Source organism: Sarcophilus harrisii, chromosome 4, assembly GCF_902635505.1.
Source record: "Sarcophilus harrisii chromosome 4, mSarHar1.11, whole genome shotgun sequence".
Lineage (NCBI taxonomy): Eukaryota > Metazoa > Chordata > Mammalia > Dasyuromorphia > Dasyuridae > Sarcophilus > Sarcophilus harrisii.
Window position 1 is genome coordinate 218,681,532 of NC_045429.1, and position 17,361 is coordinate 218,698,892.

Below are 17,361 nucleotides of genomic sequence, written 5' to 3' on the forward strand. Positions count from 1 at the left end.
ATTGTTTAGATCTGATTTTATTTAAATGAGAAGTGTTTTGTAATTGTGTTCATATGGTTCTTGGGTTTGTCTTGCCAGGTACACTTCCAAGTATTTTATTTTGTCTACAGTAATTTTAAATGGAATTTCTCTTTCTATCTTTTGCTGAAGGGCTTTGTCAATAATATATAGAAATATTGACGATTTGTGTGGATTTATTTTATATTCTACAACTTTGCTAAAGTGAATTTTTTTTCAATAGATGTTTGGATGATTTTCTAGGATTCTCTATGCACATCATCATATCTTTTGTGAAGAGTGATAGTTTTATTTCCTCATTGCCTGTTCTAATTCCTTTAATTTTTTTTCTTATTGCTAAAGCCAACATTTCTAGTACAATGATGAATAATAGTGGTGATAATGGCCATCCTTACATCTCACACTTTGTACAAAAATAAGCTCCAAATGGATTATGTATAATCTAAATATAAAAGATTACTCAAAAATAAATTAGAAAAACAGAGAGAATATTACCTATCAGATCAACAGATAGAACACAAGTTCATGACCAGATAAGGGATAGAGATGATCATTAAAGATAAAATGAATAATTTTGATTATTTAAACTTTAAAAAATTTTGTTCAAGAAATACAATAAAACTAAAATTAAAGGGGAACTTTTCATTAACTGAGACAAATATTTGCAAGCAAATTCATTGGATAAAGGTCTCATTTCCAAGATAAAAGGAAGTGATTAAAATGTATAAAAATAGGAGCCATTTCCTAATTGGTAAATGGCATCTATATAGTCATTTAAGCTAATTGCTAATAATTAGAGAAATATAAATAAAATAATTCTGAGCTTCTTATTATATGTTTCATTGGCAAATATAACAAAAATGCAAAAGGTAGAAGGGCTTTGGGAAACAAATACATTGAAGTGCTGTTGGTAGACATGTAAATAGGTACAGCCATCTGGAAATCAATATGTAATTTTATATAAAATTTATTAAAAATCACTCTCTTTAAGCCAATTATATCATTGCTAGGCCTATATCTTATCCCTATATCTTCAAAGTGGTAAAGGTAGAAGTATTCTCTTAGTGAAGTTATGAATTGGTCAAGAGAACAATTTGGAGTTAAGCTGAAAAAAATACCTTTTGCCACTCTGGCATGGGGTAGACACATACCCCAAAGAGATCAAGAGAGAAAAAAAATCCTATTTGCATTAAAATATTGGTTACAAAATTCTTTTTTTGAAAGCAAAGCCTGTCAAGCAGACATATTGAGGCTCATTAATGTAATATAATATTAATGTTCCATAAGAAATTTTGAAAGTGAAGAGTTCAGATATACAGGAAGATTATATATAGATAGAAAAAATAGCACTAGCAAGCAATGTTGCAATAATCACAATAAAATAAATGAAAAGAAAAAAAAACAAAAGAAACTACAGAAAGAAAATATATTCTGGGCAATTGTAATTATAAAGAACTTTTTATTTTAAAGAAAACTTGAGAAAATGCACATATTTGGGGGACTACTTCAGTTGACTACTTTTTCTTTTTTTACAAAAAAAGAAAAATAAACAAAATCTTTATTTTAAGGAATAACTCATAACTCCCCATTAGAGGGGATAGGGAAGTTATGGAATGAAGATGATATAAAAGAAAAAAATCAGTAATTAAAAGAAATGGTTTTTTTTTTTTTTTAAGTGCCTACTATGTTTTTTTTTTTAATTTAATAGCCTAATTAAAAGAAATGTTACAAAGTGTTGGATTAGATGACTTCTAGGATTCTAATTTTTTAGATCTAAATTAATTATTTTATGGTCTTGCAAGTATTTGTTGTATATCTCCTAAATTCCTCTTCAGACATAATATGACATCTGAATTGTCTTCAAATTTTGCTATTCTATAAGACTATGAACTTATGTGCAGAGGACTACGTGCAGGAATATTGCAGAGGATGCCTTTTAACAGAAGGAAATATATGCAAGGTTGTCTTGGCCTTCAAAGAGCTCAAGGAACACTAACATTGGACAGAACTGAGGCCCATTTGGACCCCTTGGGGTACTTCAGAAAACTAAACACTTAGCTATGCATCTTACTGTATTATGAAGTGTTGCATAGTCAGCTGTTTCCCATGCTTATCTCCATTGCACACATCCAGGAATTTCAAAAGAAGAAATTATAGTTAGACTCAGCAGACTCCAGGCTTGTTAATTTAGCTCCTTTAAGTCCATCTGACATGGGGTAGTTTTGCATAGCAAAACAATATCAAGAGAAAGGAAAATTTCCCATCGATACCATGCTGTGTAAGTTAGCCTCTCTAGAACCACTTCCCTGCAAATATTGTGTTTTGTCAGCTTCATATGATTAAGAGGATGGGCAGTTCAACTTAGCAAAATTTCCCTAGGCTCTATCACCTTATAGAAAAAGGTCCTGAGACTGCACCTGTGACTTGGTTGTTTTTTTTTTTTTTTTTTTTTTTTTTAAATATCTGGGTTATTTCTGAAACCAGTCAATTTGAAGACACCAGGCTGACCTGTATAGTAAATTTCTCTTGAAATTACTATTTATAAAGTCTAGTATGAGAAAAACTTTTATTCCAAATTACACATTCATAATTTTCAAATTTTTTATTAAAGATTTTTAGGTGTAAATCTTTGAAAACTTCTTCAAAAATACTGTTGAAGAAAGGATGGAGAAAGGGAACACAAGAGTGGGGACAGTGCTCTAGATGGCTTAGAAATGAATTTAAAAGCACTGAACATTGGGTCCCATCTTGGACACTTACTGTGTGGTGCTAGACAAATCATTTTATACTTTCCTAAGGCACATTTTCTTCTCTAAAATGGGGATAATAATTCCTGCTTACAGTCTTGTAAGAAAAGCACAAACTTGTAATTGTAAGATTCTATAATAATGTAAATCATGGTGGTGGTTGTTCACAGTCCTGCTTTTTCTTTATTTATTTCCAACTGGGTATAACTATGTAGAGCACCCTTTCTAAGAATTCTCTTTCTGTGTGTTGCTCTTTCTCTGTCTCTGTGTCTGTTTTCCTGTTTCTCATTCTCTCTCTCTCTCTCCCAACTTTTTTTTCTGTTCTGCCAGGAGATGAGGAATCAAGTTTAAAGAATCCAATTTATCAGCTTTATTTTACTATATATTTATTAGACATTTACTAAGTGTGGGACATATTCATGGGCAAAATAAATGAATACATAATTAAATGAATAAATAAACCTAATTCCTTCCCACAAGAGTATATCATCATACTAAATGAGATAATACAATCCAACATATATATGATATAATGTAACTTACATATTATAATAACACTTATAATATACACACACATATAAATGTACATTTGAAAAGGGAGAGAGAAGACTAACAACTTGGGGAATCAGAAAAGAATTGTAGGGATTTTGTTTGAACCAAGTCTTGAGGAAATTCAAGGATTCTAAGAAGTGAAGTTAAGAAGAGAGTGAATTGTAGTCATGACACTTAATTTATATGGAGGGATGGAGGCAAGAGACAGGATGGCATTGTTTGAGGAATAGCTAGCAGCCAAATTTTGCTGGCACATGAAATAAGGGAAAGGGAAGGCTGGAATTCATCTGGAAACAGGATAAGATGGGAGCCAGATTGTACAATGCTTAATACACCAGTTTTAGGATTTTGTATTTATCCTAAAGTCATCAGGAACCCACTAAAAGTGTTTTTTGTTTGTTTTTGCATAGACAAGTGATAGGCCTATGCCATAGAAAGATTATTTGGTTGGTTAAGAGAGAATGGATTAGAAAGGAGAGAGATCATAAAGGCTGGGAGATTTGCCTATGAGGAAGGAAGTGATAAGATCTTGAGGTGGGGGAGGGACTGTGAGTATAAAGGAAACCTATGCAAGATCTCAGAGTATTAAAAAAGACAAAACTTGGCAACTAACTGATTGCATATTGAATGTGAGGTAGAGAAAAAAACTGAAGATTGCTAAAAAAAAATGAAAATCTGGGTGACTGAAAAGCAATGGCATCCTTATCAGAAAAGTGAAGTTTGAAAGAAGAATATATTTGGGAATGAAAGAGAAGTGGCAACTCTGGAGATAGAGTTCGGATTCATATATATTGAATTTGATATTGCAATAAGACCTTTTGGCAGAGATGCCTAGAAGGTAACTATTGCTCATTAGAGTTCAGAACTGGAGTTCAAAAAAGATGTTGTATTAGGACAGGATAGATTTAGGAATCATCTCTATAAAGATGATTGAACTTTAGGGAGTAAGTGAGATTACAAAAGTAAAAGATTGTAGAAAGAGAAGAGTGTCCAGAGCAAAGCTTTGGAAACATTTACACATAGTGTTGTAATTTACATCCTGCAAAAAAGATAAAGATTGAGTGATCTGATTGGAAGTGAAATATGGAACAGAAGTGTAATTGGAGGGAAGAAAAAAAAGGGAAAATGATTACTTTCTTATATATTTACAAGGAATAGCAAGTTGTACATAATAGGTTTGCAGTTTTATGTAGTTTTTTTGTATTCTACTATTATTGAACTGCTTGTTTTATTTCTTAAGTTCAGAATAAAATAAATAACTTTTTAAAAATTAATTTTAAAAACTAGACAGCAGTTATCAAATTCATTTGGTACTGGTTAAAAAATCATGTGAATTTTTTAGTGGAATAGGTTAGGTACACAAGACATAGTAGTCAATCACTACAGTAATCTGCTGTTTGATAAACACATATAATCCAACTTCTGGGATAAGAACTTAATATTTGACAAAAATTGCTAGGAAAACTGGAAAATAGTATGACAGAAACAAGGCATAGACAAAAATCTCTATACTAAAGTATGGGCAAAATGGGTTCATGATTTAGACATAAATGGTGGCACTAGGAGCAGATTAAGAGGGCAAGGGGTAGTTTACCTGTTAGATCTTTGGAGAAAGGAAAAATCTATGACCAAACAAAAATAGAGAACATTATGAAATGTAAATTGGATAATTTTGAATACATTGAATTAAAAAGTTTTTGTACAAACAAAACCAATATATAGCCAAGACTAGAAGGGAAACAGAAAAAGGGAAAACAATTTTTACAGCTAGTGTTTCTAATAAAGACCTTATTTCTAAAATACGTAGAGAACTGAGTCAAATTTTTAAGACTACAAGTCATTTCCTAATATATAAATGGTCAAAGGATATAATATTAAAGTCACCTATTGGCATATTAAAATGATATAAATCACTATTGATGAGAGAAATGCAAGTTGAAGCAATTCTGAGGTACCATCTCACAACTCTTAGATTGGCTAAGATAATAGGAAAAGATAGTGACAAATTTTGGCGGGGATATGGATATGAAAAAATTGGGACATTAATGCATTGGTGAACTGATCCAGTTATTCTGAAGAGCAATTTAGAACTATGGCTAAAGGGTTACCAAATTGTGCATATCCTTTGATCCTGTAATGTCCCTACTAGGTCTATATCTTCAAAAAAATCACAAAAGAGGGAAAATGATCCACATGTGCAAAGATAGGTAGCAGCAATCTTTTGTGGTGATGAGGAATTGAAAGTTGAGTGGATGACCAATATATTGGGGAATGGTTCAATAAGCTTTGATATATAAATGTAAGGGAATATTATTGTTCTATAAGAAATGATGAACAAGATGATTTCAGCAAAGCCTGGAAAGACTTACATGAATTGATGCTAAGTGAAGTGAACAGAATCAGGAAACATTGTATACATTAACAGCAAGCTTGTAGGATGATTGACTATCACAGACTTGCCTCTTCTGAGCAATTCAGTGTTCCAAGACAATTCTGATAGGTTTGGGATGGAAAATACCAACTGCATCCAGGGAAAGAACTATGGAGATCGAATTCTGATCAAAGTATAATTTTTTTGGTTTTACTTTCTTGCAGCTTTCCCCTTTTGTTTTGATTTTTCTTTCACAACATGATGGAAAATTGGAAATATTTTAATTGATTGTATATAATATGTTTAAATTATGTGTGTACACACACATATATACATATATATATATATAACTTATATAAGATTATTCGTTGTCTTGGAAAGAGGGAGAGGAAACAGAGGAAGAAAACAAAATAGAACTCAGAATTTTACAAAAATAAATCTTGAAAACTATCTTTACATGTAATTGGGGAAAATACTAGTAAGTGAAAAAAAAAAACTGGAATGATTTTTTTTGTCTTTGTATCCATAAAATAAATGTCTAGCTCAGTGCCTGGCACATAGTAGCGGTTTGATAAATGTTTACTGAGAAGAATAGAAAGGAATTTGGTAGGAGAGATACAAAGATATTAGGTTGATAGAATGTCAAATGGAATAAAACCAAGAAAACTCTGGTTGGTTAATAACTGGTTGACAAGATTATATGTGGCAGCAGCACTTTTAGGTTAGAAGTGAAATCATTGAGCCAGTTATAGAAAAGTCCTCATATTCTTTCAGAAGCCATTAAACAAGTAGCAAATAGAGAAGAGTTAAGCTATGACAGGATAATAGATTTCTCTTACAGGGAGACAAAAAAAAAAACCTGAAAAGAGAATCATTACAAGAAATGAACTATCAAGAATAGAGAATAAAGAATAGGTAGTAAACTTTGACTTTGTTAAAGAAAGCATTTATGAAAAAAAAATAACTCTATCTAGTCTCCCATATATATTCACTCTTATGTAGAAAATATGATGTGCCCTGTCTCTAATAATGAGAAAGCTATCACAGTGACATTACTAAAGCAAATAATATGCATATGATTTAACTATTTTCATCAGCTTGAATTAAGTACTAGAAATTGGATTAGATAAAAACTGTATTTCATACCAAAAATTACTAGGGGGAAGAAGAAAGGACTAATATTTTCCATGAAAATGAAGCTAGTAAGTTACTTATCATAGTGGCAAAAAAAGGAGAAATAAGGCCCAGATTTCTTTCTTTCTTTCTTTCTTTCTTTCTTTCTTTCTTTCTTTCTTTCTTTCTTTCTTTCTTTCTTTCTTTCTTTCTTTCTTTCTTTCTCTTTCTTTCTTTCTTTCTTTCTTTTTCTTTCTTTCTTTCTTTCTTTCTTTCTTTCTTTCTTTCTTTCTTTCTTTCTTTCTCTCTTTCTTTCTTTCTCTCTTTCTTTCTCTCTTTCTTTCTTTCTCTCTCTCTCTCTCTCTCTCTCTCTCTCTCTCTCTCTCTCTCTCTCTCTCTCTCTCTCTCTCTCTCTCTCTCTCTCTCTCTCTCTCTCTCTCTCTCTCTCTCTCTCTCTCTCTCTCTCTGCCAAGGCAATTGGGGTTAAGTGATTTGCCCAGGGTCACACAGCCAGGAAGTGTTAAGTGTCTGAGGCCAGATTTGAACTCAGGTGCTCTTGACTTCAGGGTTGGTGCTGTATCCACTGGGCCATCTAGTTGCCCCCAGACTATGTTTTCTAAGGAAAAAACAAACATAAAATTAAAACTAACCAAACCACACTACACTAATCTAAAACAAAACCCTAGGTTCTCAAAAAACATGCCAAAAGGAACTGGAAACTCAGTGGATACCCAAAAGTTGGGAAATGGCTGAATAAATTATGGTATATTAATGTAATGGAATATTATTGTTCTAAAAGAAATGATCAGCAGGATGATTTTAGAAAGGCCTGGAGATATTTACATAAATTGATGCTAAGTGAAGTGAGTAGAACCAAGAGAACACTGTACATTATAGCAACAAGATAATATGATGATCAACTGGGGACTTGGCTCTTGTCAACAATGAAGTGAGCTATCTGCAGAAGGAGAGAAAACTATGAAGATTGAATGTGGATCATAGCATAGTATTTTCACCTTCTTTTTGGTTACTGTTGTTTGATTGCTTGGTTTTTTATTCTCATTTTTTCTCTTCTTTTTGATCTGATTTTTCTTGTGAAGCATGATAAATGTGGCAATATGTTTACAAGAATTGCATGTTTAACCTGTATTAGATTACTTGCTGTCTAGGGAAGGTAGAAGATGGGGAGGGAGGAAGAAAAATTTGGAACAAAAGATTTTGCAAGGGTTGAAAGCTACTTTGCATGTATTTTGAAAAATAAAAAGCTATTATTAAAAAAAAAAGTTAGCTAACACAGCTCAAGGACCAAAAGAATCTGCTAAAAAAAGGCTTCAAAGACAACCCCGGTAAAATACCCTGTATTTGCTGACCAAGAATCAGCCTGCTGTAATATAAAGAAACCTGTCACCCAAAGGCTCGCCATCAAACTATGTGGGAGGCACAAGTGAGGGCCAGAGGTCCAGTGCTCACAGGATGATCATTTTTCCATCAAAGACCATCATCTTTTCCCCAGTCCAATGTACCCTATATTGTGTTATTTTCTTCTTGATCCTGATTGTATAGTAGGCAAACAGTTGATACTAATATTTGTCAAGGAAGGAAGAGAGCATAAGACTCACTAAAGGAAGATAGGATAGAGGCAACTAGGAATATGAGGTCTTGTGGTGATCTATCATAAACCCTATTGTTTTATTATAAGTCCTCGCAGCAGTGGCAATAATTGGTAGGAGACAAATGAAACTTTCAAGATGAGCAAAACAAAAAGCTTACTTTCAGTAAGTAGCCTTTCTAGATTTCTGATTGAACCTTGGTTTTCTCTTGGGTTCTCCATTTACCTTGTAAATCCTGCCCCACCCATTTCCTCTCTCTACCATAAATCTTATATTTAAAGATAGGTAATAGCAATAAATCATAAAACACCATGAACTTAGAAGATCTCCACTATGACCTATATATCTGGGGTAACTCTACACAATATATTTCAGAGTTTCATTGAGCTGTACAAGCCACTTTGTCATGAAAAGGCAGAGATCCAGGATAGGTATACCGCCATAAAAAATATTTATATCTAAAATCTAAGTTATAAACTGTTAACAATGAGGTTAATCATGGAGAAAAAGCATGGTGAAAGAGCTTGTGAGTTTTATAGCATTCAAAAACAACTTCAAACTCTTAGACTCGGGGGGATAGGGGAGAGAAATATCAGACATGCATACATGTGAGCAAACTTTGGAAAAGAGATTCCAAAACTTGTGATAAGCTTGCACATGAGAAAACATTGATGATATGTATGAGCAGAATAATTCAAGAACTAGCCATTACTGAGAATAAGAATTAAAGCATGAATGGTTGAGAAAGTGTAATTCAAAAAGTATGAAAAACAAATAGTTCTTCTAGGTTTCAACTCTACAGAACATGATGTTCCCATGGTGGGTACTCCTTGCTATGTCTTTTCTCCTTTTTCAGTTTCTTTTTGCGTATTGTATTCCCCATTAAACTATAAACTCCTTCAGGGCAGGAAATGTATTTTTCCTATTTGTATCCTCAGTGTTCAGCATAGTGCTTGGCATGTAGTAAATGCTTAATAAATCTTTATTGAATTGGAAAAATATAAAAGGTCTCCTAGTGCATTCAGTGCATCTTTTATGAAAGATTTATGGGAGAAGATGGAAAATAATTCCACAAGATGAACAAAATGGAGAGGTTGAGTCTTTTTTCAGTGGAGAGAAGGCTCATATCTCACTTATGAAATAATGTATTCATCAAAGCATTTTAAAGACATAAAACAAACAAAAAATAAGCAATAATATAGTACAGAAAGCCAATCAGAGAGGAAGAAAGACCTGGCTTTAAGTCTCATTTCTCACTTATAACCACTTTATAAGGTATAAAATGTGAAAATGTCCTCTCCAAATTGTGGAGTTTACAAAATTTGTCTATAGCTAGGTCTTTTTCATCAGAAATGCTTGAAAATTGTTTATTTCAAATACAAGACTCTTAAAAGCATAAAAATGTAAATAGGAAAAGAAATAATGAGGAACAATAAAGTTAAACTTTTTACTTTATTTACATGGGAAAATAATACTTGTAACTCATAAGAACTTTCTCCTTATAATGGCAGTTAGGGAATATATATATATATATATATATATATATATAGAGAGAGAGAGAGAGAGAGAGAGAGAAACAGAGACAGAGAGACTGAAAGTACAAGTGTTAGTTGAATGTGAAGGGATGAGATCTTAAAAAATAAAATTAAAGGGTAAGAAAAGAATTCACTGGGAGAAAGGAAAATGGAAAAGTAGAATGGGTAAACTACCACATGTGAAAGAGGCAGGAAAAACTTATAGTGGAGGGGGAAAAGGCGGGGGGAGAGTAAGGAGGAGTGAGTGAACCTTATTCCCAATAGAATTGGCTCAAATAGAGAATAACATACACACTCAGTTGAGTATAGAAATCTATCATATACTACAGGACAGTAAGAAGAGAGTAGATAGGTAGGGTGTAATAGAAGGGAGGAGCAAAACACTTGAAGAAGGACAGGATGAAAGGAGAGAAAGAATAGAATAAATGGAGGGGAAATATTAATTATTTAGTATAGTACATGTAAGAGTACATGATGTAAAAGTATAAGAGTAAACGTAAAAAAATGAAGTAAGTTTCTCTGATAAAGGTCTCAGGTCTCAAACATATAAAGAATTGAGTAAAATATATTAAAATAACAACCACTGATAAATTATCAAAAAATAAGAATAGTTTTCAGATGAAGTAATCAGAACTCTCATGGCCATATGAAAAACTGCTCTAACTTAGTATTGATTGAAGAGATGCAAATTAAAATAATTCTGAAGTAGTACCACATTAGAATGGCTAATAGGACTGAAATAATCTGGAATGTAAAGTTTTAAAAATTAATGTTAAAATTGCATTTACATATAACTGGGGGGGGGGATAAAATACTAAAAAAAGAAAAAGAAAAAAGAACCAATATTATCATTACTATATATAATATTCTTTTGTCTCAGTTTATTTTATACTTCATTGTTTCACACAAGTCTATCTGTATTTTTAAGATGATTGAGTCAATCATTTCTTATAGCATAATAGTATTCCATTACAATCATACACTACATCTTATTCAGTCATTCTCCAATTGACAGGCCTCCTGGACTACTGATAGAGTCTTCTGATTAGTCTGTCTGCATTGAATCTTCTAATATAATCCATCCACACTTCACTGTTAAAATGATTTTTTCTAAAGAGCTGGTCTTAGCATGCTGCTCACTTACTCAATAAACTCGAATCACTCTCTATTAATTTTGGGATCAAATGAAAAATGCTCTATTTGGCTTTTACAGCATTAGGCAAACTTGTCCCTTCCTACCTTCTCAATCTCCACATTCTTTGCTTCCCTATACTCATTCTATGATTCAGTAATTCCAGTCTACTTCATGTTCCTTACATACACTACTATATGTCCTGACTTTATTGATTGTCTCTCTGCTTGAAAATTTCTCCCTCTACTTCCATCTCGATGAAGTTTTTCTGGCTTTCTTCAAGAGTCAGATTAAATCCCACTTTCTATGAGAGGCTTTTCCTCCCCCTCAGTAATTCGATTACCTCAATTTTCACTGTATACACATATCTATCTATCTATCTATCTACCCACACACATGAAACACTGTGTGTATATATATATATATATATATATATATATATATATATATTCTTTTTCTTTCTTCCTTCCTTCCTTCCTTCCTTCCTTCCTTCCTTCCTTCCTTCCTTCCTTCCTTCCTTCCTTCCTTCCTTCCTTCCTTCCTTCCTTCCTTCCTTCCTTTCATCTATCTATCTATCTATCTATCTATCTATCTATCTATAGTGTTTGTATATTGTCTCTCCAATTACCATGTGAGCTTCTTGGGGCTAAGGGATTATATGTTCATCCTGAGCCCTTATCAGAATGCCTGGCATATAGGAAGCAATTAAGAAATGCAAGTAGACTGACTCTTACACTAAATTTATTACTATCTTTGTTCTCTGGTCATCTTTCCTTGATTCACTGACCTTCCTTAATTAGCTCTTACTCTGTCTCTCCCTCTCTCTCTCTCTCTCTCTCTCTCTCTCTCTCTCTCTCTCTCTCTCTCTCTCTCTCCTCCTTTTAAAAATTCTCTTTTGTTTTGTTTTACAAGAGAACACAGACTCTTATGAAACATCCATGTTCTAATCCATAGTGGTATTCATTGATGTTATATAGCAGAAGGGGTTCAAAGAAAATTATGCATTGGTCTGATCTAGCCTGGAGCCACAAATCAAAGTCTCTCCTGTAGACAAGACACAGTAAAATTGAAAGTAGCTACACTTTATATGGAAATTAGCTGCTCTGTGAAGGTAATAGAGTTAAACATATATCAACTCCAAAGAAAACAAACAAATAGAATGCATTGTCCTCTCTTGGAATGATCCTTTTCCCTTTTCTCCATATCTTACTGGTTAGATTTGATATTTCGTAAAAAATGACAAAAAATTTTAAAAGTTTTTTTTCTTATGGGATACTTGAAATGCACACAGTCCTGGATGGCATTTTTAAAGAGAATTTGGGAAAGTTTCATTTTTCACAACTTCTTCAGATGTTTCCAGAGACCTCATAAATAATCAGAGCTTAGAATGTTTATTTGTGCAGGCAATGTTCTAACTGCCTTTCATTAGTATGGTTCATACTGACTTGATGTAATGAAGAAAAACAGGGAAGAATATATTCTCCTTTTAGAGGGGCAGGATGCAAATGAGGCTCATACTGTAGTTTGCTTTTGATTGCTTGGATTTTTTTTAAATAACAAAAGAACATCTAAAATAAGAATATTTAAAGGAATTTAACAATTTGAAGAAAATTGTTTTTATTCATCATATTTAAATTTTTCATACCAGAGTGAACTTGTCATTATCAGCAGGGCCCTCCAGCTGCTGGCACCTAAAGATTCTGCAATCACCAGCTGCCACAAACAGACTCCTTGCACCTGGGAAAAGGAAGCCCACACATCTGAGCTTCTGTCATTGCCACATAGACATCTGCAAATCATTCTGTCTACATAGTTCCCCAACCCATAGCATAAGTGAGATGTAAACCTCTTGCAACTTTGCTCCTTGTTAACAAACCCCCAAATATTTTTTGTAGGTCATAGAAATGTAGTGAGGAAAATGTGTTGTGTGTGTTAAAATTCCATACAAATGGGAATGGTTGTTATTATTTTTCATTACAATAGTCACAGGTCTAGCTCCATAGTGGAAATCAGGAATTTTATGGACAAGATACAATGACAAAACTTTTGAGACTGGAACATAGAAATCATAGGTGGGGGATGGAGGGGAGGGGATTGATACTGTCTAGTCAAAGGATCATAAATCTAGAATTGAAAGGGACCTCAGAACTCAAATAGGCACAGAATTTGAGATTTGGAAGAGATCTATCATTTATAAGCCCAATCTATGTAAGAAGTGAATCTCTACTATAATATCATCAATAAGTAATCACCCACTTCTGCTGAAAGACTTCTTATGAGAAAGAATCCATCACCTTTGAGGGAGTACATTCAATTTTTGATCTGTGGTAGTTGTTAGTGTTTCCCAATATCAAGCCTAACCTGTTCTTTGGGGTCAAGGAGAACAAATCTAACCATCCATCCAGAAGAGGACTCTTCAAGTATTTCAACATAATTATTATTTTGTCCCTGAATTCCATCCACTTATTTTGCATGTAAAGAATACAAGAAAAAGAATGATGAAATGACTTGCTGAAGTTGCTTGAGGTAATAAGAGAAACAACTCCCAAATCCACCTGCCTCTATCATCATCATCATCATCATCATCATCATCATCATCATCATCACTACTATTATATGATTATAGTCTCAATGGTTGAATTATCTGTTCTTTCTTACTACTTACTGCTAATATTTTTTGAATCTATATAGCACATTTCTTCATGCAATTTTAAGTGTTGTATACATACATTGCTATATGCATTATGCAGTGATTATATATTCTCACTGATTTTTAAAGTCTCTCCAGAATTCTCAATGAGTTTTTTAAATGATCTTTAACATGTTTGCTTTGTTCCCCTGAGCAAATCACTAAATCTCTTAATACTCAGTTATCTTCTCTGTGCAAATGATTTTTCACATCTATATGTCTGGCCCTAACCTTCCTTCCTTTTTATTTTAATATTTTATTTTTTCCAATTACATATTAAAACAATTTTTAGCCTTTTTTCCTTTTCTTTTCTCTTTCTTTTTCTTTCTTTCTTTTTTTTTTTTTTTTTTTTTTTTTTTACAATTTTGAGATCTAAATTCTTCCCTAGTCTTTCTACCATACTTCATCCAAAAGGCAAGGAATTTGATAAAAGTTATACAAGTGTAGTCATATTTCCATATTAGTCATGTTATGAAAGAAAACACAAAAAACCCCAAGAAAAATAAAAATAAATCCACCAATATACTTTAATTTGCATCCAGATTTCATCACTTCTTTCTTTGGAGGTGGATAGGATTTCTTATCTCTGTAGTGTTAAAAAATAGTCATTTATAAAAAAAGTCATTTATATTTCTTCAATGCACAAAATTGCTATTATTGTGTTAATGATCTCCTGATTTGCTCACTTTACTTTGCATCAGTTTATGTAAGTCTTTCCAGGTTTTTCTGAGAATATTCTAGTCATTTCTAGAATTTCTAATAACATTCCATCACAAATCATATACCACAACTTGTTCAACTATTCCCCAGTTATGGAAATCTCCTTAGTTTCCAATTCTTTGCCACCACAAAAAAGGTTTTATATTTTTGTATATATAAGTCCTTTTCCTTTCCCTCTCCCCAATCTTTTTGGGATACCCAGAAGTGTTATTTCTGGTTCAAAAGGCATGCACAATTTTATAACTGCTTGGGCATAATTGCAAATTCTCTCCAGAATGGTCGGATCGGTTTACAGTTGCACCCAAAGTGCATTAGTGTCTCTCTTTTCTTATATTGTCTAACATCTGTAATTTTCTATTTCAGTCATAATAGCCAATTCTAACCTTCCTTCTGATCTCTTTCTTGCTTTCATTCATGTTATTCCTTAAAATTGAAACATCACAAAATAATAAGATCATTCCTTTAGAACTAAAAGGCCCTTTAGTTCAGCTGCTTCATTTTATCAATGAGAAGCCAAGATCTAGAGGTAGAGGAGGTCTAGCAGATATGGATAGGAGAACAATAAAATAATGCAGGAAAAGTAGAAAGGCAACAGGTTATATATGGAGCTTGTATGACAATCAGAGGAACTGGAAATTTGCTTAGGCAATTGGTAGTTGCTGAAGATTTCTTTTGTCAGTAAAGAGCCATGAATAATTCTACACCAAGAAGTACAATGTCTCAAAAGTTTTAGTGTAGTTTTAAGCTATAAAGTGCAGTAAAAATTTTGGGACACTTCATGTTATTCTATTTAAACAAAGCAAGAATGGATAGAGGAGAAAATTAATATAGAAATAATTTCTAATGAAGGCTTTTATTAGGATAATGAAAATATAAATAGGGAGGCAGGGCTATCATCTGTATGATTTTCATTCCATCTGTCCTCCAGTTGCTAGTAACTTCTCTTGAAACTCCTTTGTATTTAGTTTGAATATTTTTTGTATTTATTGACTTGAGTGCATGTTGTTTCCCCCCAGTAGAATGCTAGCTCCTTGAGAGCAAGGGCTGATTTGGTTTTTGTCTTTGCATCTGTGGCACTAAGCACAATGCCTGACAATAAAAGGCACTTGATTGATGTGAAGAATGAATGAATATTGGGGAGATGCAATCTGTAGGGTCTGTAGGATTGAACATAAAAAAGACTCTAGATTTTGAACAACAACACAGACTTAGAAGATAGCCTTAGAGTGTTTACATTTCAAAGTTTGGAACAGAATTATCATCTCCCAAAACATAGATCAAGAGCTAGGAAAGTGAATTTTTTAGACTATTATGGGCTAGGTTTTTTAAAGATAGAATTAATGTTTATAATTATAAATTGTTTATAATTAATTTTTAATTTTAATAATTAAAATTAATATCTAAATGCTTGTTCTTATGGCTTGGGTTCTGCTAAAGCAGTTCATGGGGGAAATGAATACAACCTAATGTATAGCAGATTAAAGTCTAAATAAGAATATTATGTAATAACAAAGGCTAGAGAAAATTAAATTTAAGTTTGACTCAACTAACATTAATAAAACACCTAATAAATGCAAAGCTTGTAGGGGAAAATGGAGATACAAAAGTGAAAAGCTATAAAGTCCCTGACATTAAGAAGCTTTTAATCTAACAGAGAGACATAACATGGATACAAACACAAATATGATCTAACATGGATTAGGAGTATGAACAATCCAGACAAGAATGCTTAAGAAAAATTGGAGGAGGAAGAGATCACTTTCATCTGAGAGGATTATGAAATGATTAATAGAGGAAATGGAACTCAGAAGAAAGAGAAGGTTGTGGGAGTTCAGGCATGTATAGAGTGGAATGATATTGCCTGAGTAGAGTAAACAAGTATTTATTTACCTAGTTATTTAATTTGGCTAGAATGTAGAGTTCTTAAACAGGGATGAAGTGAAATAAGATTGGAAATGTAGATTGGACCCAGTTTGTGAAAAGTCTTAAATGCCAGGGCTTTGTTGTGTTATTCATTCAATTCAATTGTGTGTAACTCTCCATGACCCATTTGGGATTTTCTTGAGAAAGATAATGAAGTGATTTGCCATTTGCCTTTTCCTTCTGTAGCTCATTTTATAAATGAGGAAACTGAAGGAAGCAGTTAAATGATTTGCCCAAGGTATCATAGTAAATATCTGAGGCCGAATATAAGCTCAGATCTACCTGACTCCAGACCTGGTGCTCTGTCAACTGTACCACATCGCTGCCAAGCTAATGAGGCTATATTTTGTTCCACAGATAATGAGAAGCTATTGAAGATTTTGGAGTAGAGTAAAGACTTATACATTAGGAAGCTTATTTTTTGGCAGTTGTGAAGAAGGGAAAGGCTAAATGTAGGGAGTCTAGTTAGAAAGAAATCACAATAATTTTAAACAAAAGGTGATGAAGGATTGAACTAGGTTGGTAGTGTTGGATAGAAAGACTAGGATGGATACCAAAATTATGAGTAAGGTAGAATCAACAACTTTTGAGAACTAATTGGATATGGAATGCTAGGGAGAGCCTCTCTTCCCCACCATCCCCGATATATATTTAACATGTACAATTTTTCTATACATATTTTCATGATTATCATGCTGCACAAGAAAAATCAGATCAAAAAGGAAAAAATGAGAAAGAACACCAAAAGCAAGCAAAAAACAGTAAGAAACTATGAAAAATGTCCATCAGAATTGATCATCACATAATCTTGTTGTTGCCATGTACAATGTTCTCTTGGTTCTACTCACTTCACTTAGCATCAGTTCATGTAAGTTTCTCCAGGTCTCTCTGAAATCATCCTGACAATCATTTCTTATAGAATAATAATATTCCATTATATTCATATACCAT